This window comes from Prionailurus bengalensis, chromosome B3 (genome assembly GCF_016509475.1).
Source record: "Prionailurus bengalensis isolate Pbe53 chromosome B3, Fcat_Pben_1.1_paternal_pri, whole genome shotgun sequence".
NCBI lineage: Eukaryota > Metazoa > Chordata > Mammalia > Carnivora > Felidae > Prionailurus > Prionailurus bengalensis.
The window spans coordinates 113,398,005-113,424,447 of NC_057355.1; the positions used below are offsets into that span (position 1 = coordinate 113,398,005).

General features: G+C 35.3%; 1 protein-coding gene across 14 annotated transcripts in view; it reads left to right on the forward strand.

The window, feature by feature from the left end:
- Nucleotides 1-26,443, forward strand: part of GPHN (gephyrin) — a 636,202-nt gene that overhangs the window by 212,719 nt on the left and 397,040 nt on the right. The window lies entirely within an intron of this gene.

Genomic DNA, 26,443 nt, shown 5'->3' on the forward strand with positions numbered 1-26,443 from the left:
TCTCTGCCCCTTCCCCACTCAAGCTCTGTCTCTCTCACTCTCAAGATGAATAAATGTTAAAAATAAAAAAAGAAAAACATGTTTCACCAGTATGTAAAATATATAGACAATAGTTTCTTTTATAATATACTACCGTAAGTATACACAAATCTATTATTAACTTTTTATTAAAACTTATCAATACTTATACACACACTTACAGACTGTACATGGCAACATTTGTAGTTGAGAGAAATATAGACAAACATAAAGTTGCAGTATTAAATCATAATTGCACATAACCACTACATACTGTAGTACTGTAATAGTTTCATCACCACCTCATTGCTATGGCGGTGACCTCAAGTATTGTGAGTTTCCGCTTAAAGTACCATGTGATGCTAACCATCTAGAGAGCTTATCCAATGAAAGGCTTATCACACTAAAAAGTGGTCTCTTGGGGGCGCCTGGGTGGCTCAGTCGGTTGGACGTCCAACTTCAGCTCAGGTCACAATCTCGCGGTCAGTGAGTTCAAGCCCCGCATCGGGCTCTGGGCTGATGGCTCAGAGCCTGGAGCCTGCTTCCGATTTTGTGTCTCCCTCTCTCTCTCTGCCCCTCCCCCGTTCATGCTCTGTCTCTCTCTGTCTCAAAAATAAATAAAACATTAAAAAAAGTGGTCTCTTGTAGTTCTCACATATTTTTATTTTTTATTTTTATATGTAGAGAGAAAGAGTGTCGGGGGGGGGGGGGGGGGGGGGGGGGGGGGGGGAGGTAGAGAGAAAGAGAGAGAGAAGCCCCAAGCAGGCTCCATGCTCAGCGTCAAGGTAATAGGATAACAGGAGAAGCAGCTTCTTCCCACCAAGAGGCATCAGACAAGTTCCCAGGTGCCATTAAAATCATTTGAGGAGAAAGCATATTTGCCTGAACAGGCTTTTATTGAAGACAAAATTGTGCTATTCTGGAAAAAAAAAATGTCACAAAGGACATTTGTTAGTAAGGTAGAGAAGTGAGCACCAGGATTTAAGGCAGGAAGAGATAGGCTAATTCTGTTCTGTGCAAATGCAGTTCAGTTTATGATCTGGACTGCCCTTATCTCTAAAGCTGCCAACCCCCAAGCCTTGAGGGAAAAGATAAACACCAGCTGCCAGTCTTTTGGTTGTTATCCAAGAAGGCCTAGATAACAAGAACTCTTATTCTGGATTGGTTCCATCAATGCTTTGTCACTGAAGTCGGGAAATATCTTTCTAGTAAGGAACTGCTTTTTTAAAGTGCTTTCGATATTGGACAGTGCCCCCTGGTGACCCAGAACCCCATGAATTCAGCTACAAAAGATGTTGAAGTGGTCTCTTTGCCCCCAAATATGACGTCTCTAACTTAGCCTTTATATCAGGGGGTCATAATGACCTTTAAATGTTATTACACAAGACTGTATGTAAAGAATTGTCAACACCATGGAAGAGAACCCTGATAGAATATCACGAAAGTCTGGAAGAATTAGACCATTGAAGATGCCATCATTGGTACAGGAAAAGTTGTGGAAGCCATCAAGCCTGAAACCAGAAATTCCTCCTAAGAAAACTATCCAGATGTTGTGCATAACTTCACAGGATTTACGATAGAGCTAATCAAGGAAATAATGAAAGAGAATGTGGATATGGGGGAAAAGGCAGGTTGTGAAGGGTTTCAAAATGTAGATCTTGGAGAAACCCAAGAGCTAATAGACAACACACCAGAGAAATTAACAGAAGATGACTTGATAAGTGCTTCCAAAACAGTGTCAGATCATGAGGAACAAGACATAGAAGAAGTGCCAGAAAATAAAATGACTTTAGACAATCTAGCAGAAGGGTTCAGATTATTCAAGACTGACTTTGACTTCTTTAGTGACACGGACTTTGGTATGAGCACTGAAACTAAAGCAAATGGTGGATGAAGGATCAGTACTATATAGAAACATTTTTCGATAAATGAAAAAGCAAAAATGTTGGACAGAAATGATAATGTATTTCCATAAAGTTACACTATTCAGTGTATCTTCCTCTCCCACCTCCTCTACTTTTTCCACCTCTGCCATCCCCAAGATAGCATGGCCAACCTCTCATCTTCCTCCCTCTCCTCAGCCTACTCAATGTGAAGACAAGGGTGAAGACGTTTATGATGATCCACTTTCACTTAATGAATAATAAATAATCATCATGGTGTAGACTCAATAAACTTATCTGTTGTGTATGCAAGTGTCTTCATGTGAAAGTCTAATAACTATACAGCAAGAATTGTATGAGATACTTTTGTGTCATTATAATTCTCATCATTGCCTAAGTATTCATCATGTACAACACTGTGTGCAAGTCTTATATGGAAGTAGATGGCCTATCCTTATTTAGGCATTAAGTGAGTGATTTTTAATACTGTATAAAATTATGATGTGTTCTTTTACTGTTTTATGACTTTGCTTCCAAAGAATTACATTACCGTATAGTATGCCTATCTCACATAATTGGAGAAACTGTACATCAGCCTATCGTAGGTAAGTGTTTTTTTTAAAAAAACTAATGTTTCCTGTCTCTCTCTGTCCCAAAAATAAATAAAAAACATTGAAAAAAAATTTAAAAAAACAACTAATGTTTCCAATATCATGAATATGACTAATACTGTATGCCATAAAACTTTTATAACCATTCATTAGTGTATAGACTAGGCTGCCATAAGCAGTCATATTTGATTACACTAAGATACCACAAAGCAATCATATTGCTGCTTCTTTGTTTTCAATGCAGGAATCATTATACCTGTAAATAAATAGGAATTTCTTTTTCACATTATCTTTTCATTTTATTAAAGTTTATTTATTTATTTGAAAGAGCGAGAGAGAGCTCATGCACAAGCAAAGGAGCGGCAGAGAGAGAGGGAAAGAGAGAATCCCAAGCAAGCTCCTTGCTGACAGCCACATTGAGGGGCTCTAACTCAGGAACCATGTGATCATAATCTGAGCTGAAATCAAGAGTTGGTGCTTAACTGATTGAGTCACCCAGGAACCCCTTATCTTTTCATTTTTGATGTTTAGTGTGAGTAATACAACATCTACAGTCCCTTTTATCCTATCATATTGCTGTAGGTACTGATATGATTCATCTTGCAAACAGATGCAAATTTATGGTATTGATAAATACAGTATAGTACTGTAAATGTATTTTCTCTTCCTTATGATGTTTGTAATAACGTTTTCTTTTGTCTAGGTTACTTTATTGTAAGAATACAGTATATACTACATATAACATACAAAATATGTGTTTATTGACTATGTTATCAGTAAGGCTTCTGGTCAACAGTAGGCTATTAATAGTTAAGTTTGTGGGGAGTCAGAAGTTATACATGGATATTTGACTGTGTTGGAGGTCAGGTCAGCACCCCTAATCCTGCATTGTTCAAGGGTAAGAAATAATTTATACATAAATGTACACAGAAAAACTGGAAGTGCATGCTAACAATTTTTACAGATGGGATGTTCAATCAAAAAAACTTTGGCGAACATTGATCTAGATATACACCATTCAGTATGGTAGCCGACTAGCCACATGTTGCTGTTGAGCAGTTGGAAAGTGGCTAGTCTAGACTGGGATCTAATTATAAAATACACATCAGATTTTAACAACTTATATGGATGTAAAATATCTCCTTAATAATTATTTAATTGACTACTTGTTGAAATGATATATTTTGTTATATGGAATCAAGTAAAATATATTAAAATTAATTTTACCCATTTCTCTTTACTTTTTTTTTCCAATGTGGCTTCTAGAAAGTTTAAAATTATGGGGCGCCTGGGTGGCTCAGTTGGTTAAGCGGCTGACTTTGGCTCAGGTCATGATCTTGGGGTTCGTGGGTTCGAGCCCCACATCAGTCTCTGTATGACAGCTCATAGCCTGGAACCTGCTTCAGATTCTGTCTCCCCTCTCTCTCTGCCCCTTCCCCACTCACGCTCTGTCTCCATCTCTCAAAAAATGAATAAACATTAATTTTTTTTATTAGAAAAAGAAAGTTTAAAATTATAGTGTGGTTATTAGCATAGATTTCTGTTGGACTGCACTGGTCTACAGCTTACAAACATTGACTAGGGAATTAGAGGCTCTCAATTTCTTCACAGTTCTTATTTATTCCTTTACTCATCTGAATAATGAAGATGGTAGATATTTATAATTAGTATATAGCTAAAGTCTAAACCAACAATTGTTATGTCATTGGGGGAGATTAAGAGATTAACATATATTAATGAGATTAATGGGAAGATCAGTGTCAATTTTAGGAGCCTGCTAAGAAATTCTTAGGAGCTACTGAACTTAAGTATCTCTTTTATCCTTCTGTAAGTATAACTGCAAAATCATTACCAACCAATTGGACCTTAAATTTGGAGTTTTACTAAATATTTGTGATATTGTCAAATTAAAGTCTTAGAGGATTACTTAACACTTGAATAATCTGACTGTAATAACATCCCTGAATAATTGCTTTTTAAAAATTATAGTTCAATAGTTCTGTGGGATTTTTAAAAATAATAGTTGTCTAAATTTAATATCATGTGTCACTGTTGTGTCTGATCAGTGGGGTTTACTGATTTGTCACAAATTTAGATGAATTCATATATGTTAACTTTTTACTTGGATACGGGCACAACCTAAGTTTTTAAAAAGTGATTTTATTGGTTTTATCAATTATATGTTTTATATCTTCATGCATTTTTGGTAGGGATATACTTTTAAAAGAAAAGTACTGGGTTTGTCTTAATTTCCTGCTGAATCTCAAATTGTAAAATTTCTTAGAGTAATCACGAATGAGCTTATAAAATGAGAAGTTAATTTCTGTTGTTTATTCAAGATGTAGTCCTTGGTCCAGCGTCTTTGACATCTAGGACTTCTTTTTTTTTTTTTTTAATTTTTTAAATGTTTATTTATTTTTGAGAGAGACAGAGACGGAACATGAGTGGGTTAGGAGCAAAGAGAGAGGGAGGCACAGAATCCGAAGCAGGCTCCAGGCTCCAAGCTGTCAGCACAGAGCCCAACCTGGGGCTCGAACTCACGAGCCATGAGATCATGACCTGAGCCGAAGTCAGTCGCTCAACCGACTGAGCCACCCAGGCGCCCCAGATCATCTAGGACTTCTTAAGTAACGCAGTATTTAAGGTCCCACACTAGATCTACTCCATCAGAATTCAAATGTTTATGTGTAAGATGTGCTGGTGTTGGTTGTCACCTGCATGTCTAGATTTCTGCTTAGACTGCCATCTAGTGACAGGTTTACAAAATTTATGCAACTAAGAAATCTATTTTTCTGTTTTTCTTCTCAAAGTAGTAAAATATTTTATATATTAAAAAACCGTAAATTTAAAAGGAAGATATTACTTTTTCCACATGTAGTCCTATACCAGTTCCCTAGAGACACTTTTAACTATTTCAGATTTTAGTCGTTTTCATATTTACCATCATAACTAAAAATGACAGTCTGATTCCTTTTTCTAAGTCTTAAAATGTAAAGAATATTTATGGACTTCCTGCTCTAAAAGGTGAGGAATTGACTCACATCATCACATCTTTCCCTGTCCCCCCTTTTGATACTTATGTTGATTTAGTTCTTTGATGGGATTAGTTTTTTACTTCACCTAATATGCATCCATTTCTTTCAATGTAAAGTTTAAACACCCTCTCTTTACTTCACTTTCTAAATCAATATCCCATTTCTTTCTTTATTTTTCTTCTTTTGTTTCCCAGATTCTGTCAACTTTGCCATTACTTTCATATTGTGAAGATCTCTACCCTTTATATTACTTTTTTAAGAAAATTAATTATTTTTAAAATTTACATCCAAGTCAGTTAGCATATAGTGCAACAGTGATTTCAGGAGTAGATTCCTTAATGCTCCTTACCCATTTAACCCGTCTTCCCCCACCCTACCCCACCCCTCCAGCAACCCTCTGTTTATTCTCTATATTTAAGAGTCTGTATGTTTTGTCCCCCTCCTTGTTTTTATATTATTTTTGCTTCCCTTCCCTTATGTTCATCTGTTTTTTATCTTAAAGTCCTCATATGAGTGAAGTCATATAATATTTGTCTTTCTCTTGTCTCTTGTCTTTGGAGTTGCAAATGGCAAGATTTCATTCTTTTTGATTGCCGAGTGATACTCCAGTGTGTGTGTGTGTGTGTGTGTGTGTGTGTGTGTGTGTGTGTATACACCACATCTTCTTTATCCATTCATCCATTGATGGACATTTGGGCTCTTTCCATACTTTGGCTATTGTTGATAGCACTGCTATAAACATTGGGGTGCATGTGCCTCTTGAAAACAGTACACCTGTATCCCTTGGATGAATACCTAGTAGTGCAATTGCTGGGTCATAGGGTAGTTCTATTTTTAATTTTTTGAGGAACCTCCATAGTGGTTTTGATTTGTATTTCCCTGATGATGAGTGAATTGAGCATTTTTTCGTGTCAGTTGGCCATCTGGATGTCTTCTTTGGAGAAGTGTCTATTCATGTCTTTTGCCCATTTCTTCACTGGATTCTTTGTTTTTTGGGTGTTGATTTTGATAAGTTCTTTATATATTTTGGATACTAACCCTTTATCTGATATGCCATTTGCAAATATCTTCTCCCATTACATCAGTTGCCTTTTTAGCTGCCTTTTAGTTTTGCTTACATTACTTTTTAGAGCCATATTAAATCATTCATTGCATACATTTTGGCTGATTGCTTTTGAAGTAACAGATACCTTATTAGGTGGTGTGGACGCTGTGGTGAACATTTAACTACGTAATATCTGCCTTCATGGGGCTTATAATCTAGTCTTCCATGCTTTGTTAAGCATTGATTCTAAAAATTGTAATCTAATAAATTGTATGTAAATGTTTATAATTTTTACATATTCTTCATTGCAGAACCAGGTGATATAACAAGCTTAATAGATAAGGAATTGTAATACTATGTCCCCTAACCCTCTGCTACTCAAAGAAGAATGTCAAGATTAAATGCATTCTCTCTTCCTATACTCCATGACTTCAAAATAATGACTCATTTGTATTTGTTTTATATTTGGATTGTGACTTTTTAATAGTTTTTTTTAGAGGCTTCTAATTGCCTCCCCCCCCCCCCCCATAGTGTATGCTGTTACCCTATCGTTAAGTTTCTCATTTTCTCATGTATTACTCTGGTGCACATTTTCATCTTTATCTTCCCAGAGTACTCTGATTTTGTCCAAAGACCGTTTGCTCTCTAGACCTACTACACAGCTATTGCCGTTTGCTTTATTTTCATTACACTCCTTAGACAGCTATTGATTCTTGAATTCAGTTTTAGTCTTAGTGGATTATATCTTCAAGGTAGTACTTAATAAATGAATTAATGTATGTAGGAGGTAAAGTATCTGAGTTCCGGTATCATTGAAAAAAGGTTTTATTTTCCCTATTCTTAGCTGATACTGTGGTTGGTTGTGGAATTCCAGATTCGAAATCAATTGCCCTCAAAACTTTAAAGCAATTCTCCATTGTTGTCTAGTGTTGCTGGATTTCGTATTTTCCTTCTCTTAACCATTTATTTTTCTAACTCTGAGAGATCTTTTCTTATCTGAAATTTTATGAAATTGCATGTAATAACATGTTTAGTTATGGCTCTTTTTTTTGTTCATCCTGTTTGGCACTTGATAAGTCATTTCAATTGAAAGATGTGTCTTTCCGCTTTTGGAAATTTTCCTCTTTTGTTGAATTGTTTTCACTTGCTATGTATTTCTCTTCTTTTTCTAGAACTCCTACTCAACAGATGTAGTATTATCTTTTCTATGCATTCTGTAGTTGCTGGCTTGCCTTTACTCTGTTTTCAATGTTTCCATCTCTTTAGGAGTGTTATTGGCCTATAATTCATCTTTGTCTACTTTTCTTGCCTGGTTTTTGTTTTCATATCAAGGTTTTACTGCTTATAATTAAATGAATTTGAGATTGTTTTATTTCCTTACTTCCTTGTTATTTTTGTCATTGTACACTTGTATAAGACTAAAAGCATTCATTCTGTGAAAGTTGGGCCTTATGCTTTGTTAAGATATTTAACTACTGATTCAGTTTTGAATGGTGTTAGTACTATTGAGACTCTCTCTTTCATCTTGAGTATGTTGTAAAAGGTTATTGTGGAGTACCTGGGTGGCTCAGTCAGTTAAGTGTTTGACTTGATCTTGGTGTTGGTCATGATCTCACAGTTTGTGAGATCAAGCCCCACATTGGGCTGTGTGCTGACAGCGCAGGGCCTGCTTGGGACTCTCTCTCTCCCTCTCTCTCTGCCCCTCCCCTGCTCACTCCTGCTCTCTCTCAAAATAAATAAATACAATTTTAAAAATAAAAGGTTACATTGTTACTGGAATGTGTCCACTTTGTTACTGTTCAAATTTATTATGCTAAAATTGTTCATACTAACCCTTTGTCTTTTGAAAGCTGGCTAGATTGGTAGTTCTGTTTCTTTTTTATTACAAATATTACTTATTTGTATATTTACAAAGTTTTCTTTTGGTGTGTTGGGTATTTCATCAGAGTTTGTCTATTAGTCTTTGAAGGATCATAGTTTTTTACTTTAACTGATCTTTCTCTGTTGTATATTTTTTATTAAATTTTGCTTTTATATTTTGTCATCTCTTCTTTCAATTCTCTTTTTTATTTATTAAATTTCACATTAGTCTTTTTAATTTTCTTCCATTCTCTTTTCTGTTGCACAGTTTTATAACTTTAAATTTCAGCTTACAGAATTTGATATGCAGCCTTTTCATTAGTTTTGTTTTTGTTTAGTCACAAGACTTATTAGAAGAATGTGTTTATATTTCCAAAATATGTGACTTTTGTGTTTATCATATTATTATTGACTTGTATTTAATAATACTGTGTTTTGAGAACTTAGTTTGTATCCTTCTGATTCTTTGAAATTTGTGGAGCCTGTTTTATATACCCAGCACCTAACGTTAATGGTTGGTACCTAAAGGCATTTAACATCTGTTTAATGAATTAACTAAATCCTTTAAGGATGAATCACATAATATGTCATCTTTTTCTTTTTGAAATCTTATTGTTGAAGGAGATTGGTTGCTAATCTTAGCTGTACATGTAGTACATTTTTTCTTTTTTTCATCTACTTCATATGTCATAACATATAAGGAGATATGTAGTTTAAATAATATCTAGAAAGTTGGGTTAATATGCCAGAAAATTAGAAGAGTACCTTGAGATTTCACTGGCCAGCTTTGACCCAGGGGAATAAATACAGTTTTAGTGAAAATGATATTTCTGTGTATTTCTCAGATATGCCCATTGTGTATACCATTTATTAAGCCTGCAGTTTCAATATAATACTTAGAGTGTGCTTTATATCTCACTCAAATAAAGTATTTGAGGTTGCAAATGAGTAAGTACTACAGTCACATACTTTTGCCAAAAAGCCATAGCCAAAAATGCTACTTTCTCCTTCTTTGAGGGCCAAGATATTATCCCAAGCATTTTTTAGGAAGAATACTATACACACAAATCAGTTAATCTTATATGAGTGGCCAATCTGTCCCCCATCTTGAAGAATGTTATTAATATCTGTTCTTACATATTATTATCTCCTTTTTTCCACTTTCTTTGAATTTATTCTATTCTTTTTTATGTCTTCAATTGCACTTAAGGTCCTTAATTTTCATCATAATGTTCGAATTCATTAATTCGAACAGTGAATTAAATGGTCAGATCCAAAGTTATAAGGCAAGAAAGTCTGCCTCACCCACAACTCCTTGCCTTATAACTGGATTTGATGAGCTTACTTGCTGTTACTAATGCAATGAGACCCCATGTATTTGCTTTCTCTCTTACATATCCACCATCCACTGAGAACATACTGTGACAGTTTGTCTCAAGAAAACAAGAAACTCTAAGGACAGCCACCCCTCAGCCAAGCCCTCTCTGAATCAGATAACATGCTAGTTAGCCACATATTCGTGAATGAATCCAGTTGAGCCCAGCCTAGAAAAGGTATTATTCAGCCAGACCACAGATTTAGGGGAAACAATAATTTATGCTTGGTTTAAGCCTCTGAGTTTTAAGGTGACTATTGTATAATAATATTATATTATATTATATTATATTATATTATATTATATTATATTATATTATATATTGTATAATATAAGCAATAGCTGATACAAATATGTCTGTTCTGCTGAAAAAATGTTTTAAGGCAAGTTCTATTCTGATTTTTCCTTGTATCATTAATTGATAATGGAAACAAAAGATACATCTCTATCTGTTGGTCCAACAGGAAAATAGACTATTACATTATTGGTCTTATTCATTAGACCATGTTAGCAGAAGCAATCATACCAAGGTAAAAAACTAAACTAGCATTATGTTTTTTAAAATGTTATCAAAATATACTTTACATAAAATTGACCCATTTTTAAAAAATCTATGTAATTCACTAGTTTTCAGTATTTTTAGAGTTTTGCAACAGTCACCACAATCTAATTTTGAACTTTCCTGTCACCCCCAAAGAAATCTTTGTGCCCATTACCAGACACTTCTCACCTCCCCAGTCCTATTCTATGCAACCACAAATCTACTTATCTGTAGAGATTTGCCTATTCTGGACTTTTTATATGAATTGAACTATACAATATGTGAAGTTTTTTGTGCGTGATTTTATTTTTTCACTTAGCATGTTTTGAGGTTAATTTATGTTGCAACATGTATCAATACTTAGGTTCTTTTTATTCCTGAATGGTATTCTATTATATGGACATACAAGGTTTATTTCATCAGTTAATGGAAATTTGGGTTATTTCCATTTGGGGCTCTTATTAATAAGGTTGCTATTTGTATGGACGTATGTTTTCATTTCTCTTAGGTAAATACCTAGGAGTAGAGTTGTTGGGTCGTGGTACCTCTATGTTTAATAGTTTTGAGGAACTGTTTTCCTAAGTCATTGAACCATTTTACATTCTCACCAAAAATTTATGAGGGAAAACTAGTAGCAATTTTAATTGTATTCAATATTTACTTGTGCTCTTAGAGAGTTTAATGTCATAACAGAGTGATAATAACTATTTCTGATTACTATCTTTTATATATAAACTGTTCTAGGTTTTAAAACCAAGAATAATAACATCCAGAATAATAACACCCTTTGTAACTACAGTTGTTTTTCCTTCTACTTGTAATTCAAGTATTCATGACAGTTTGGCTTCCTTTTTTCTTTTTCTCTTGATATAGAATTGTTTTCTTAGTCTAATCTAATCTATCTCTATAGTATGAATATATATATAATGGATATGTGTATATAATGGAATGGATAAATTACAACTGTAGATTCCATTATTAAGGTGAACCTTATATCTTCCTTTTGGGAAATTGGATATATTTGGTTGGCAGTTGGTACCTGAGAACTAGGATTGGGGTCTTCAGTGTAAAATCAAAAAGCTCTTTCTCTCAGCTCACTCCATGCCAGGTTGCAGGGGCTTTCTTGCAACCCTTCTCCACGTCCATACAGCTACTACTCTTACATTGTAGTTACTGCTAATTCCCTTTACGTCTTTATTGCTGGGTGTAATGGCTTACCATCATTGCTAGCTGTGTGGTATTACCCTATTGCTTGGTGGTTTCCCTGAGCCTAGTTTATAACTTTATTAAACTCTCTTCCTTTGCTGAGTTTGAATATGCCATCTATTTCCTGCCAGTGCCTTTAATTAATAAGAGCACAATCGAAACCTTTAAGATTATCTGATGATAGGGTAATGTTTCTTCCATAGTTTAGGAAATTGACTGGTCTGATTTATCTAACTTGTATATTATTTAACATGTAATGAGATGATAATGGAAACTCTCAATATGTTTAGTATAGTATATGGTTGATAGTTTTCATACAGAATGTGATGCCAATAAGACTTTAATTTAAAATTGATAACTTAAAATTTTGCTAAATGTATTTCTCTGTACATTGACTAGTATGTATAACTTACGCAATAGTATAAGAAATGTGTGAGATGGGCCTTTTAAAATATGGTCTTAGGGGTGCCTGGGTGGCGCAGTTGGTTAAGCGTCCGACTTCAGCCAGGTCACGATCTCGCGGCCGGTGAGTTCGAGCCCCGCGTCGGGCTCTGGGCTGATGGCTCAGAGCCTGGAGCCTGTTTCCGATTCTGTGTCTCCCTCTCTCTCTGCCCCTCCCCCGTTCATGCTCTGTCTCTCTCTGTCCCAAAAATAAATAAATGTTAAAAAAAAAAATTAAAAAAAAATAAATAAAATATGGTCTTAAATCTTTTCATGGTTTTTAAAAGTAATAAAATAATATAAATAAGATCTTATTTTCTACCACAAATCTATAAAATTGTTTAAGAACTACATGTTATTTTATACAGTAATTTTGTTTTACCTAGACTCATTTTGTGTCCATGGAGAAATTCAGTTACAATAATTTATTTCCTTCATTAAAAAATTAAAATATATTTGACCTTTGAGGGCTGTCATATTTAGAGAAGTTGTCATATCTCAGGTGTAGCTGTGGCAAAGTGCACTTTCCTATGAATCAATTATAAGTGGATGTTTTTATATTTGTTTTTCTTGTATTTTTTTGTAGAAATGTTTGAAATACATTATCAATGTAAGGAAACATTTGGCCATATTTGGACAGTATATTGACCTATAGCGCTATATGAAGAAAGCCTGCAGCCAAATAATGCATTTGTCACTGGAAGTTAAGTAAAAAAAAATGTAATTGGTAATTTTGTAGTCTTTCAATTTTAGTAGAAATTAGAAATCTTTGTCTCTGATTTTGTCTAAAACAATGCTATTGGTTTGTGACATCAATTTCTAAGAATATGAAGTTATAGAGGTATAGAATATCAGGGAGAGTTTCATGCAAGTAGGGTACTTTTAAAATTTCAATGATATTTCCCAGTAGAGATTAAATGTAGTAATTAGCTTGATATTACTGACTATATTTGCTCAATATAAATCTATTACAGTAAAACTGAATCATAAGGGTTTTAAATGAGGTTTGCTGCTAAACTAAACTTTCAACACTGATCTAGCTTTGGGCAACTTTTCAAGCCTGTCTCAGTGCTTGAAGCCTCATGAAAGTGATCAAGTGGTTCATGAATAGTAGACATTTTTCTGAGAAGCTATTCAAGGTACCTTCCTGTTATTGGCATAGTTTCCATGTATTCCTAGCTCTTTGGGTAGTAGGCTTTATAGAGCTGTTTGACTGTTATTTTCTGGTGATCTTTTTCAGATCTCTTTCTGTGTGAATTACGATTCTGCAAAATGTTACATTTGTATATGGCTAGAATCGTTTAGTCACATTATGGAATATAAAAAATTTCTGTGACCTGTGAGCATTATCAACCAATGTAGAGATACAAAATATATCTCTACCCAAATTAACGTACTTTTCTTTCTTACATGTTAAATGTGAGTCAAGAATATAAAGGTACTAATTTAAATACTGTGTACTGTTAGGCTCTAAAACAGGTAAAAGGAAAAGGGTAGTTAAAAAGAGAGTCTACTAGAATGTTTGGGCTGGTGAATGAACCAAAGTAATACATGCCAGAGTTTACCTCTTCATACCAACTTATCACAATTAGAATTAATTTTTCTTTGTACAGTTATCTGTTTAATGTCTCCCCTTTATTATAAATTGTATGAGCACAAAGATTGTCTACTTTTCTCCTTTATCTCCTGTCATAGCACATTGTCTGGCATATAGTAGTAGTTGCTCAAAAAAGTATATTTATGATTTTGAATGTTTAACTCACAAGTTAACTTAAAAATATTTGTAGAGTTTGTCGATTTACTCTGCATATGATATGAATGGTCATTGCATATTGACATGGAAATATCTAACAGCTACCAGTTACTTAGTTTTATTTAAAATTTACAAAATGGCTTCACACTTTTTTATTATTTGTTGTCGTAGTAACCCTGTGAGGTAGATGATGGTATTTTCTGTTTTATAACCATGCAATATGGAGTTTAGAAAGAGTAGATTATTTGCTGCGAGGACACAAAGATTTATAACTGACAGATCCTAAACTTGAACCATTTGTTTTTATTATCTCTTAGATTCTTATGTTTACTTTTATCATATACCCAGTTCTTCATTAACTATGGGATGGTTGAAAAATTAATACATATAATTATCATTAGGATATACAAATAAGTAAATGAGTACCTTTGATTATTTCACATGTTCTGAGAATAGTAGTCATCACTGATAATGAACATGAAATTTCATAAATCTAGGTTGTGTTTATTTAAATCCGAATCACATAAAACAAGACAGAACAGCAATATTTCCAAATTGTGCAAAGCAGGAATAGAAATATATGGCAATTAATGAAGAAATAGCATATAGTGGTCTTTGAATTACCTAAAATACTTATTTTTCTTGTCTATACATGCTTGAGTTCAACTCATTAAATTTCCTCTCATTTTTTAAAAAACCAGTATAATCAGCAGTAATACAAAGGGTGAAAGGAAATAAAAACCAAGTAGAGACAAGATATGTTAGTTGAGAGTGAGTATGTGTGACATGGGTGTGGAGAATCTAGCAAAAGCCATACTATATGAAAAAATAAAATTTAGTGGTATATTTTATTTGAACTGAAAGAATCTCTAAGAACTAGAGATATTCACTCCAAGATCATCTTTTTTGGAAGATTATGTAAACATTATCATGAATATTGAATAATAAAGTATGTAGTAGTGAGTATACCTATGTAAAAGGATCTATATGCATATGTGTGTGTATTTGCATACACAATTGTTTTTATATGCCTAGAGGAGCATCATAGAGGAAACTAGTATATCAGGGTAAGGAAGAATTTTTACTATACTTTTCCTAACTTTGGAATTTTTTACCATATGAACAATTATTTATTCCCAAAAAAATGAAAAATAATGATTGCTTAAACAAGTTAATTTTTCTTTTTTTTTAATATGAAATTTATTGTCAAATTGGTTTCCATACAACACCCAGTGCTCATCCCAACAGGTGCCCTCCTCAATGCCCATCACCCACTTCCCCTTCCTCTCACCCCCACCAACCCTCAGTTTATTCTGTTTTTAAGGGTCTCTCTTATGGTTTGCCTTCCTCCCTCTCTAACTTTTTGCCCCTTCCCCTCCCCCCATGGTCTTCTGTTAAGTTTTTCAGGATCCACATAAGAGTGAAAACATATGGTATCTGTCTTTCTCTGTATGACTTATTTCACTTAACACCCTCCAGTTCCATCCACATTGCTACAAAAGACCATATTTCATTCTTTCTCATTGCCAAGTAGTATTCCATTGTATATATAAAGCACAACTTCTTTATCCATTCATCAGTTGTTGGACATTTAGGCTGTTTCCATAATTTGGCTATTGTTGAAAGTGCTGCTAAAAACATTGGGGTACAAGTGCCCCTATGCATCAGCACTCCTGTATCCCTTGATATTCCTCTATTGAATTCTTCAGTTAGTGTATTTTTTCAACTTTAGGATTTGTTTGTTTTTGTGTTAGTTTTTGTCAGACTTCTCATTTTGTTCATGTATTGTCTTCTTCATTGTCTGTTTTCTTATAGTTAACTAAACTTTTGTGAGAGGATTATTCTGAATTCTTTGTCTCATAGTTCATAGACCTCTATTTCTTTAGGGTCAGTTATTGGAGCTTTATTAGTTTCCTTTGGTGATATCTTCATTTTTCATGATCCTTGATTCCTTACATTGGTGTCTGCACTTTTGAATAATGGGGCTTCTCTTCCAGAGCTCACAGATTTTGCTTTGTTAGCAATGGTTCATCAGTCAGCTTAGTTTGGGTTTCTGGGTACATTTACAGCTAATGTCATTGGGCAATTATGCCTGCTACTATGGTTTCTTTTGAGGGAAGATGCCTCTTTGAACTTGAGGACATGGATGGGGCTGAGGCTGTGCCATTGTCTGCGAGCAATGAGGTAGGACTTCTGGCTTGGCTTCTTACCTAATTGAGGCTATAGAATGTACTGCACTATTGCGTGAATTCATGGGTCAGGTTTTCTAGATTATGGAAACTGAGTACTGTAATCTTTAGTATATGGGCTTATTAATTAGATTCCATGCCCTGGCAGATCAGCAGGCCAGTGCCCATGGCCTATACAAATTGTTTGGGGGCCCAAATCAGTCCTGACTGTGAACTGAATTCCCTGGTCAGGTGGGGACACCAGTTTTGGTCTCCAGACAGGGGAAGCCATGGGTTTTGCTCTCAGCTCAAGTGTCTTTGGGCTTTTGAATTGGTTAAACAGTTTTCATGTGTTCTTGTTGGTTTCCTTGGTCAGATGGGCTGAAGGTTGTATTCAACAATGAGCCAGACCGGGAATTAGATATTTTTGCCTGGACCCAAGGGGAGAAGCAGTTTGAAAACAGGTGAAAATCTTTTTTTAAAAAATGTTGTTTATTTTTGAGAGGCACAGCATGAGCAGGGGAGGGGCAGAGAGAGAGGGAGACACAGAATCTGAAGCAGGCTCCAAGCTCTAAGGTGTCAGCACAGAGTCTGATGCAGGACTCGAACCCATGGACCGTGAGATCATGTCCTGAGCCAAAGTCAGACTCTAAACTGACTGAGCACCTAGGCACCCCCCCCCTTTTTTAATGTTTATTTACTTTTGAGAGAGAAAGAGAGTGTGTGTGCGGGGAGGGGCAAAAAGAGAGGGGGACAGACGACCCTAAGTGGTCTCCACACTGAGAACAGAGAGCCCAGTGCAGGTCTCTAACACACAAACCAAGATCGTGACCTGAGCCGAAGTTGGACGATTACCTGACTGAGCCACCCACGGATCCCTAAAACAGGTGAAGTTTTGTTTGTTGTCTTAACTGAAGCCAATCTGCACTCTAAGTTCCCTGGCCAAACAGGGCCATTTGCTTTTCTTTACAAACTATCAACTCTGCCCTTTTCTTGGCTTGACCACTGCTGGGTCACACAGCTTTCAGGCTTTGTCATCAGCCTTCTAATCAGATGGGGTTGGAAGACACTTTCTACAGGGGAGCTATGTCCCAGCCCCCTTGCCTGAGCAGGAGTGGGATGAGCTGCTCTAGGCTAGCTGCAGTTTCTGAAATAGGCTGTCTGGTTGGGAGGGGCTGGGATCTGTCCTCAACCTTAGCTATGAATTAATTTTTCTGTGTTTGAGTATCATGGCAGGTACTCCTCACCCAATATTGCATTCTAGTTTGTACAAACTGTTTTCATCTTAGTCAGAAGTCCATACTGTGTTCCAGTGCTTCCATAATTTATCATCCATATATGTGTGTGTGTTTATATGTATATTATAAATATATATTAATATATAAATATTAATATATAAACTAATATATAAATATAAATAAATATATATATAAAATCCCCTTAACTTTCTACTAGATTTCAGCACAGTTTTCCTTATTTTGCTGCCTCTGTCTTCTGTGTGTACAATTCTAATTTCTACCTTCTTTGCTTTTGTTCATAATTTCCTATTTTTCAGAATTATCATCTACTTTCTCTTCATCTACTCATATGTGATAGGGACATAAATATATTTTCACAACATGTTATACCCTTAATACCTTTCAACTCCCTTTCTGGATAACTGTTAGAGTGGCATATTGAAGAAGCCAAAAGTAGATATACTGGATTCTTTCACATCATAAAGAGGTGACCAGAGAAGGAGGAATTGAAAGGAGAAAGAAAGGTTAAGGTAAGAGGGGAGTTTTGAATGAGTTTAGAGAGAAAGTAGGGAAATTGCAATTAAATGAGATATAAGACCTTTGTTTGAGAAACGGACAAAAAGCTTTTGAGACATTTGGTTATGTGTAGGGAGTATGCATGTAATTTTCTTGTTCACATGTTTTATATTTAAAACAGCTTTTCCTCATATTTTCCCATATATGTCATATAAGATAACATATTTTCACATATATATCTAATATGAGAAAATGTGAGGGATGATATATAAAATGTGACGTGAAAATGCTGGGGTTTGGGAGTGAATGGTCAAGAAAGAATTCCTGAGGCATCTTTGGTGCAAAAAAGTGGTTTTATTAAAGCACAGGGACAGGACCTGTGGGCAAAAAGAGCTGCAATGGGGTTATAAGGAGTGACTAATTATATACTTTTAAGTTGGGAGGGGATGGTAGATAATGTGAGTCTCTCAGGAATTTGGAAGCAAGGTTTCCAGAACTTTGAGGGACTAGCTGTTGCTAGGAAAAGGTCATTTACTACTTTCTTGTAAAACCTTAGTCATGAGACCCTTCAAATGTATATCAGTGGGCCATATGCTTGGAGGTTGATTGTTAACATATCTGGAGGAGGAGGGTGGGTAGAGATAAAGAAATTTTCAAAGGAATTTTTATATGTTAAAGGGGACACAGGATCCTGGAGGTCAGGCTAATGTTAAACTAAGGTTGCCTTTTGCCCTTAGCAAAGTATTAATATCTAGGCAGTTGAATTCCTAGAGGAAGGCCACTCTGCCTGTCTCAGAGACCTGTCAATAGGCTGTCAAGTTGTAAGGCAATTTAATTTTTTTCTTTTGCCGTTGTTCTCCACATTAAAATATATATTGTTACCATAGGTTATATATTATATTTAAATAAATATATACATTTATATTATGTGACATGTATCTATATTATATGGCATATATGCTATACATATATATACTGTTCATATATATACATATGCTATATTTATTTATTTATATGTGTTTTACTTTTTCATCAAGATTATAACCTTCTTCAAGCCAAACCCATCAATTTGTATTCTACACATTACCCTGAATATTGCTAAAGTGAGTTTCCATTGCATATTCCTTTAATCTTGGTATTCTGCCCATTGAATATTTCTCAATTAAAAACCTGTTGCTTATTTCTTTCATCTAACAAATGACTATTCTATAGTTTCACATGCGAGGCAGTTAAATGAATACAACGCCATGTGCCCAGAAAATTACTTTAAAACCAAACCTTCAGAAATGAATTATAGATGAGCATCTTGAAATAGAAACTTATTCCAGTTCTTTATTTGAATTTTAGTTTTAACAGCAGGAAAATGCATAACTATAAATCACACCTAAACGCTAATAAGTTTTGAATTTTTGTTTTTAAATCTATTACAAGGAAATAAAACGATTCCTAAAGAGTAAAATAGTTAAGAGGAGAATGTTTGTATTGCAGGAATGCTGTCGGTTGACAACACCTACCTTTTCCTTTCCAAATAACAGCTGGACATTGTGGCGCTGTTGCAGGTTTATTTTTGCAGTTGTAGCAGATGGTTACCATTATTCTTACTTAAAACAGTAAAAGAGAAGATTAGACATGAGTGGTAATATTATTGAATGATACCCTTATAGGTTTTTGTTTCAGTGAAGACTAGTGAAAACATAAGACTTCTAAATTTTTTTTTAACATTTATTTATTTTTGAGACAGAGAGAGACAGAGCATGAATGGGGGAGGGTCAGAGAGAGAGGAAGACACAGAATCTGAAGCAGGCTCCAGGCTCTGAGCTGTCAGCACAGAGCCCGACGCGGGGCTCGAACTCATGGACCACGAGATCATGACCTGAACCGAAGTCGACCGCTCAACCAACTGAGCCACCCAGGCATCCTGAGACTTCTGACTAATGAGGGGAAAAGTCCATTTCTATTGTGTTATATAATTTAAATGTCTGGGGCCAGATAAACAATATCCTTTCTTAAATAGTGTTTTTGAAAGAATCTTAGTAACTCTGAGATTGCTTACAGTTTTAACTATAGAAACTCATTTTTCATTTTCCAAATTAAATTTTCTCTTTCTTGTTGGTGTAATTTTCTTTTTTGTTATTGTCTTTTTCTCTCTCTTTAGTACTTTGGAGAAGTTTAGGTTGGTGTTAGTTTTTCTAGCTTTTTGAGTAGGTCACTGTGTCAATCAGGATTCAATCAAAAATAAGAATCACTCTACCTTTTATTTATTTAAAATTAATTTTTAAGTTTGTTTATTTTGAGAAAGAACGCATGAGCAGGGGAGAGGTAGAGAGAGGGAGAGAGAGAGAGAGAGAGAGAGAATCCCAAGCTGTAAGTGCAGAGATTGATGTATGGCTCAAACTCACAAACCGTGGGATCATGACCTGAGCCAAAGCTAGGAGTCGGATGCTTAACCAACTGGTGCCCCCATTCTACTTTTTTAAAGCAGAAAGGGATTTACTTCAGGGAATTAGCAGTTTCTAAAACTTGTGGAAAGGCTAGAGGAATGAAGGTCAAGTAAGACCTTTGCTGGACTTCAGTTTTACTGCTCACATTTAGAGATTCCGGAAGTTGAAGCAACTTAAAGAATTGTATACATATGATTATGGCTGCCTCCAGTTCCAAATGGGTAATATGTAGGAAAACACCTAGAAGGAAAATGATACTGAGTTAGTAGCAGAAAATCTGGTATTGGTGTAAAATATAGAAGGAGCATATGGTTAAAGTAAGCTCTATAAATTCTGTGAAAGGCATAGGCTAACATTTTTTTTTTAATGCGTCAATTTCTATGTGGGTATTTGTCACCTTTTTCTTACTAAGCCTGTAAGTACTGACTGTGTTGAAAGTCATCAGCTTCTTGCTGTCTTCTGTTACTGAATTTTTTTAAAGCAAGAAGTTATAGAAGACAAGCCAAATATGCCACATTTAAAAGTATGGAACTATTGAATGTCCATGAAAGGGAAAACTTTTTTCGCAGGTAACAAATTCAATTATTAGTAGAGTAAAAATAAAGGAGAATTTTTTTTTTTTTTTAAATTTTTTTTTTCCAACGTTTATTTATTTTTGGGACAGAGAGAGACAGAGCATGAACGGGAGAGGGTCAGAGAGAGAGGGAGACACAGAATCGGAAACATGCTCCAGGCTCTGAGCCATCAGCCCAGAGCCCGACGCGGGGCTCGAACTCACGGGCCGCGAGATCGTGACCTGGCTGAAGTCGGACGCTTAACCGACTGCGCCACCCAGGCACCCCAAGGAGAATTTCATCAGATTCTTATGTTACATTCAAAATTACTATCTTGTCTGTCAACATTGTTTCCTGCTGGACTACAGAAAGAAAAAGGTAGTTTTGTACATAATTTAGAAAAGTGCAAGTATTCACAGTTTCAAAAAAAATCATTAATTATTGAAGGCAAAGTAACCATCCTATATCAGTTATAGTATGAGTTAGTGACACATAAACCTTTCCATAGAAGTCCTAGAATTCCTCTTGTAGGGTATTTACTATCTTTATATTTTAACCTCAGTTAAGATTCTCTATAGGAATAAAGATTTATCTCGTTTCATTGCTGCATGCCTGATAATTCTAAGTATTCAAGTGCTATAAAGATAAATGCCTAAGCAGTGTTTCTGCGCATTAATGGCGACCAACAATTTAATTAATCATGATAATGAGGGAAGAGAGAACAAGAAGAAATGGACTACAACTTCTTTTAGTCAGACTGTGAACATATTACCAAAACCCAAGTTCAGCTGCCAATACTAAAGAGACTAGTTTTCATTAAAAAGGAACTTCAGGGGCGCCTGGGTGGCTCAGTCGGTTAAGCATCCGACTTCAGCTCAAGTCATGATCTCACAGCTCGTGAGTTTGAGCCTCACATCTGGCTCTGTGCTGACAGCTCAGAGCCTAGAGCCTGCTTCAGATTCTGTGTCTCCCTCTCTCTCTGCCCTTCCCTTGTTCACACTCTATCAAAAATATATAAATACAAAATTAAAAAAAAAAAGGAATTTGAGCTTTATTCAGGAGGCTGGCCATCTGGGAGCAAGGCAGACTCTTGTCCAAAAGCCAACTTCAAGGTTTCTGCCTGGCCCAGAGAATTTTTACAGGGGTTAGGGCAATTTATCAGGTAAGGGAGTGTAGTACTGTGTGACATTTCTTGATTATGTGCAGACGGATGGTGTCAGCTACAGACATTATCGTGGTACTTGGAGGTTGTGCAGAAGGGTCTGGTTCCTCAGTGTCGAGGGTGGTGCCAAAGAGCCTGGTGACATGTAGAAGTGCTCTGTTCTTTGTAGGAAGGAATGCATAATCTATAGATATACAGAGAAAGGTTTTGTTAATCTCACTGGCTAAGAGTACTCACTAAAGCCTAAAGAATACTAGGTAGGCTGGAGGGTCCAAGGCAGCTTCAAACAGAACCAAACATTGAGAAAAGCGTTAGAACTCCAAGGTGCTTTTGACCATGAAGGGCAAAACAATGACATTATTTGTGAATTTGAAAACCTAATTTGCATTTCTCATTATCTGGATATTAAGTAGTTTGTCTTTTACTGGAAGTCAACACCCATTTATTTGCCCATTGAAAAAGATTGCAGATAAAAATGCCTTTTTTTCTTCAAAACCACAATATGTCTTGATTCTAAAGATGCCAAAATTGATCTAAAAGGGAATTTCAAAATTTATTTCTACTCTGAAATTTTGTTATAACAAAAAGTTATGAAAATCATTAATCCTTATTAAAATGGGAGCAAATAAGAATAGTAATAGACACTAGCTTTTCTACCCTCACTTATTTGTTCTCAATATAGTAAGTCTGGGGGCACCTGGGTGGCTCAGCTGGTTAAGCGAGCAACTTCGGCTCAGGTCATGATCTCAAGGTTCATGAGTTTGAGCCCCACGTCGGGCTCTGTGCTGACAGCTCAGAGCCTGGAGCCTGCTTCAGATTCTGTGTCTCCCTCTCTCTCTGCCCCTCCACTGCTTGTCTGTCTCAAAAATAAATAAACATTCAAAAAATATATATAGTAAGTCTGCCTCAGTACTATTTTCTTTGATACTTTTATATTAAGCATATATTATATTAAATTTTACCTGTATAATAAGAAATATCTGTTGATGGAATATGCTCCTATTGAATGAAAGAGGTGAAATTTATGCTTGCCAACCTAAAAAAGTTGGTTTAGGAGACCCAAATTAGATGAGAGTGTCAAAGTATTTCTCAACCTCTATCTGCCATATCATATAATACTTTCATTAATCCTTCCTGAATAGTTTTACGTCAAATTGAGAAGTAAATGTTTCCATTTGCTTCAGGTCCTAAATCAGTAGTTACAAACGCATGTGCCTACAGGTGTATATTAGAGTGGCTCTTCGCAATACTACTTTCTGTGAAGATGGGAATATTCTATCTGTATTGTCCAGCACTGTAACCACTAACTTTATGTGGCTATTGAGCACTTAAAATGGGCTAGTATAACTGAGGAGTAAAAAATATTTCAATAAATGTAAATAACCATGTGTAGCTAATAACACTAGATACAACACAAACGCAAAATTTCATTGATTTAAACCCAAGAGAAGTTTTATTTACTTTTTATGGAATAATCCAATGTGAATATTTCTGTATGCCTGGGGCACATCTTACTTCATCATCTTGTGGCTTCATCATCTGTTAAGGTCTTGGAGACATTTGTTTCCAGATGGCAAGGGGAGAAAAGCACACTTCTTAAAATCCTGGCCTGAAAGTCAGATCACTCTGCTGACAGTAAGAACTAGTCATGTGGCCACATCTGGAGCCAAGTAACTGAAAAAATGTGGTCCCTGACCAGGCAACCACTATCCAGCAATACACTTGACACTGTGGTAGGAGACACACATATTTTTGATAGTTCTGCCATAAAAGACCAGGCAAGTAACATACAAAAATGAAGTGGGCCAGATCAATGCATATGCATTAACTGTAAGAGGTGGGGGCAAAGCTATGGCATGCCCTAAACATAGAGAAGTTACTATTCTTCACCAGCCAGTGTTGCCCTCTTTTAAGGTGGAACCTATGTTGCCAGGTCATTTAGGGTATGGGGGTTTAGAGGTTTTTAAAATGAAAATCTGGGGGTGCCTGGGTGGCGCAGTCGGTTAAGCGTCCGACTTCAGCCAGGTCACGATCTCGCGGTCCGTGAGTTCGAGCCCCGCGTCGGGCTCTTGGGCTGATGGCTCGGAGCCTGGAGCCTGTTTCTGATTCTGTGTCTCCCTCTCTCTCTGCCCCTCCCCCGTTCATGCTCTGTCTCTCTCTGTCGCAAAAATAAATAAACGTTGAAAAAAAAAAATTTAAAATGAAAATCTGAAACCTATGTTTTTATCTGAAATATCACTTGTTTTAAAAGTTTATGAATAAAATTGCTACCAACATTTATGTACAAGTATTTCTATGAGTAAGTATTATGTATAATTTTTAAGAGCTTGCCAACTTATTTTCCTGAATTTCTGTAACATCCCACCAATATATATGAGAGTTCCAGTTGCTCCGCATTCAGAACTTGGTATTGTTGGTATTATTTTATGTTATTTTATAATTTTAATTTTTATTTGAGGGAGCAAATGAGCATGCATAACCGGGGGAGATGGGTAAAGAGAGAAAGAGAATCTTAAGCAGGCTCCATGCTCAGCCTGGAGACCAACACCGGGCTCCATCCCATGACCCTGGGATCCTGACCTGAGCTGAAAACAAGAGTCAGCTCAACCAACTAAGCCACCCAGGAGCCCCAGTATTTTTTTTATTTTAGCCATTCTGGTAGGTATGTAGTAATATCTCAGAATTGTTTTAATTTTTTAAAAAAATTTTATTTAAATTCCAGTTAGTTAACATACAGTGTAATACTAGTTTCACATGTATGGTATAGCGATTCAACACTTGCATACAACACCCAGTACTCATCACTACAAGTGAATGGTTTTAATTTCAATTTCTTATTGGCTAATGGTGTTGAACATTTCTTCATTTGCTTATTTGCCATCTGTAAATCATTGTCGATCAAGTGTTTATTCAAATCTTTTGTCCATTTTTGAATAGGTTGTTTGCTTTCTTACTGTTGAGTTTTGAGAGTTTTTTATATATCCTTTGTGGAGATATATAGAAGCCTTTTGTTGGATGTGTGATTTGCTAATATTTGTTTCCAATCTGTAATTTGTCTTTTCATTTTCTTCAGTGTCTTTCACAGAGCAAAAGTTATCAATTTTCATGAACTGTTTAAATAACTGCTATGGAGGCCACAAAGATTTTTTCCTGTGTTTTCTTAAAAATTATGATTTTACTTTTAGATACAAGATCAATATGAGTTCATTTTTGTGTGAGGTTTAGATCAAGATTCATTTGATGGCATATTGATATCTAATTGTTCCAACACAACTTGTAAAGAACTAAAAGAGCTGTTTTCTAGGCCGCCAGGAGGGAATAAGCAAAGGAAAAGATATTTCTTCAATATTCTCACTATGAGATTTCCTATAGGGTTTCATCTTCCCCATTGGATAACAAGTTCATTTGCTTTAATGTGTTGACATTCTTTGAAAATTGCCTAATTTTAATCAAGAACATATTCATTTACTATAATGCTTACTATAGCAAATTCTAACTACACTATTCCTTTACCATATCATTAGATTAAGAGTGTAAGGCTGTAACCAAATGCCTAGAGTTTATCTCCTAGCCAACATGGGAATAAATCCAATGAAAATAGAATTTAGAAACAAATGGGTTTAATATTCTAAATGTGTAAACTATATCGTCATTTTGGTCATTACATGCGTGATTGTACTAACACAAATTTGCTTTAAAATCTCCCTAAAATCACTCAAAAATCAATAAACCAACAAATATTTATTAAACACTTATTTTGTAGGATTTGTTAGGTTCTGCAGAAGGTAAAAAACATAATACATAGCTATATGTTCTCAGAAATTGTACACTCAAGTTGACATATAGTAAAATTTAGAGTTACAAAATCAAATGTCCTCAGTTGCAACACAAGTATTATAAAAATGCCAAGTGTTGGTATAAGACAACAGGGAGAGTTAGGACCTATGTTAGCCTAGAGAGCCCAGTCACTGATTAGAGGAATGCACATAAACAAACATACATATGTCGAAAGAAATTACCTTAAAACATTGAATTAACATGGCCCATGAGTTTACAACACAACCTCTAATATTGCAGATTAACCTTTAGGTGTCTGAAGGGACTCTAAACTTGAAAGGAGTGCCTTCACAAAAAGATATCCGCAAGTGCAGACACAGCTTTCTTTGCTGAAAAAGCAGATTTTTCAAATTACTCATTAGGCTTGTTTCTAGTTAGCGTGTATGAATGTATATATAGGTATGTGCATGTATATTTCCTATAGCGAACATAGCCTTTTTTTTCTCTTTTACGTTTTCTAATAGGTCATTATTAGTGTTTTGATTTTTGTTTATTAATCTCATGTCCACCCAATATATTGAACTCTTATTTGTTCTGATAAGGCCTGAAGTATGGATTTAATTAAAACTGAAGGTACTGTGATTCCCAGACTTGTTCCTGTTTTAGTGAAAATGTTTCTAATGTTTCTAAATGTTTCACCATTTAGTACTATGTCTAATGTTTCTAAATGTGTCTAAATGTTTCTAATGTTTCTAAATGTTTCACCATTTAGTACTATGTTACTTTTGATTTCTTATATATCCCCTTTATCAGGTTGAG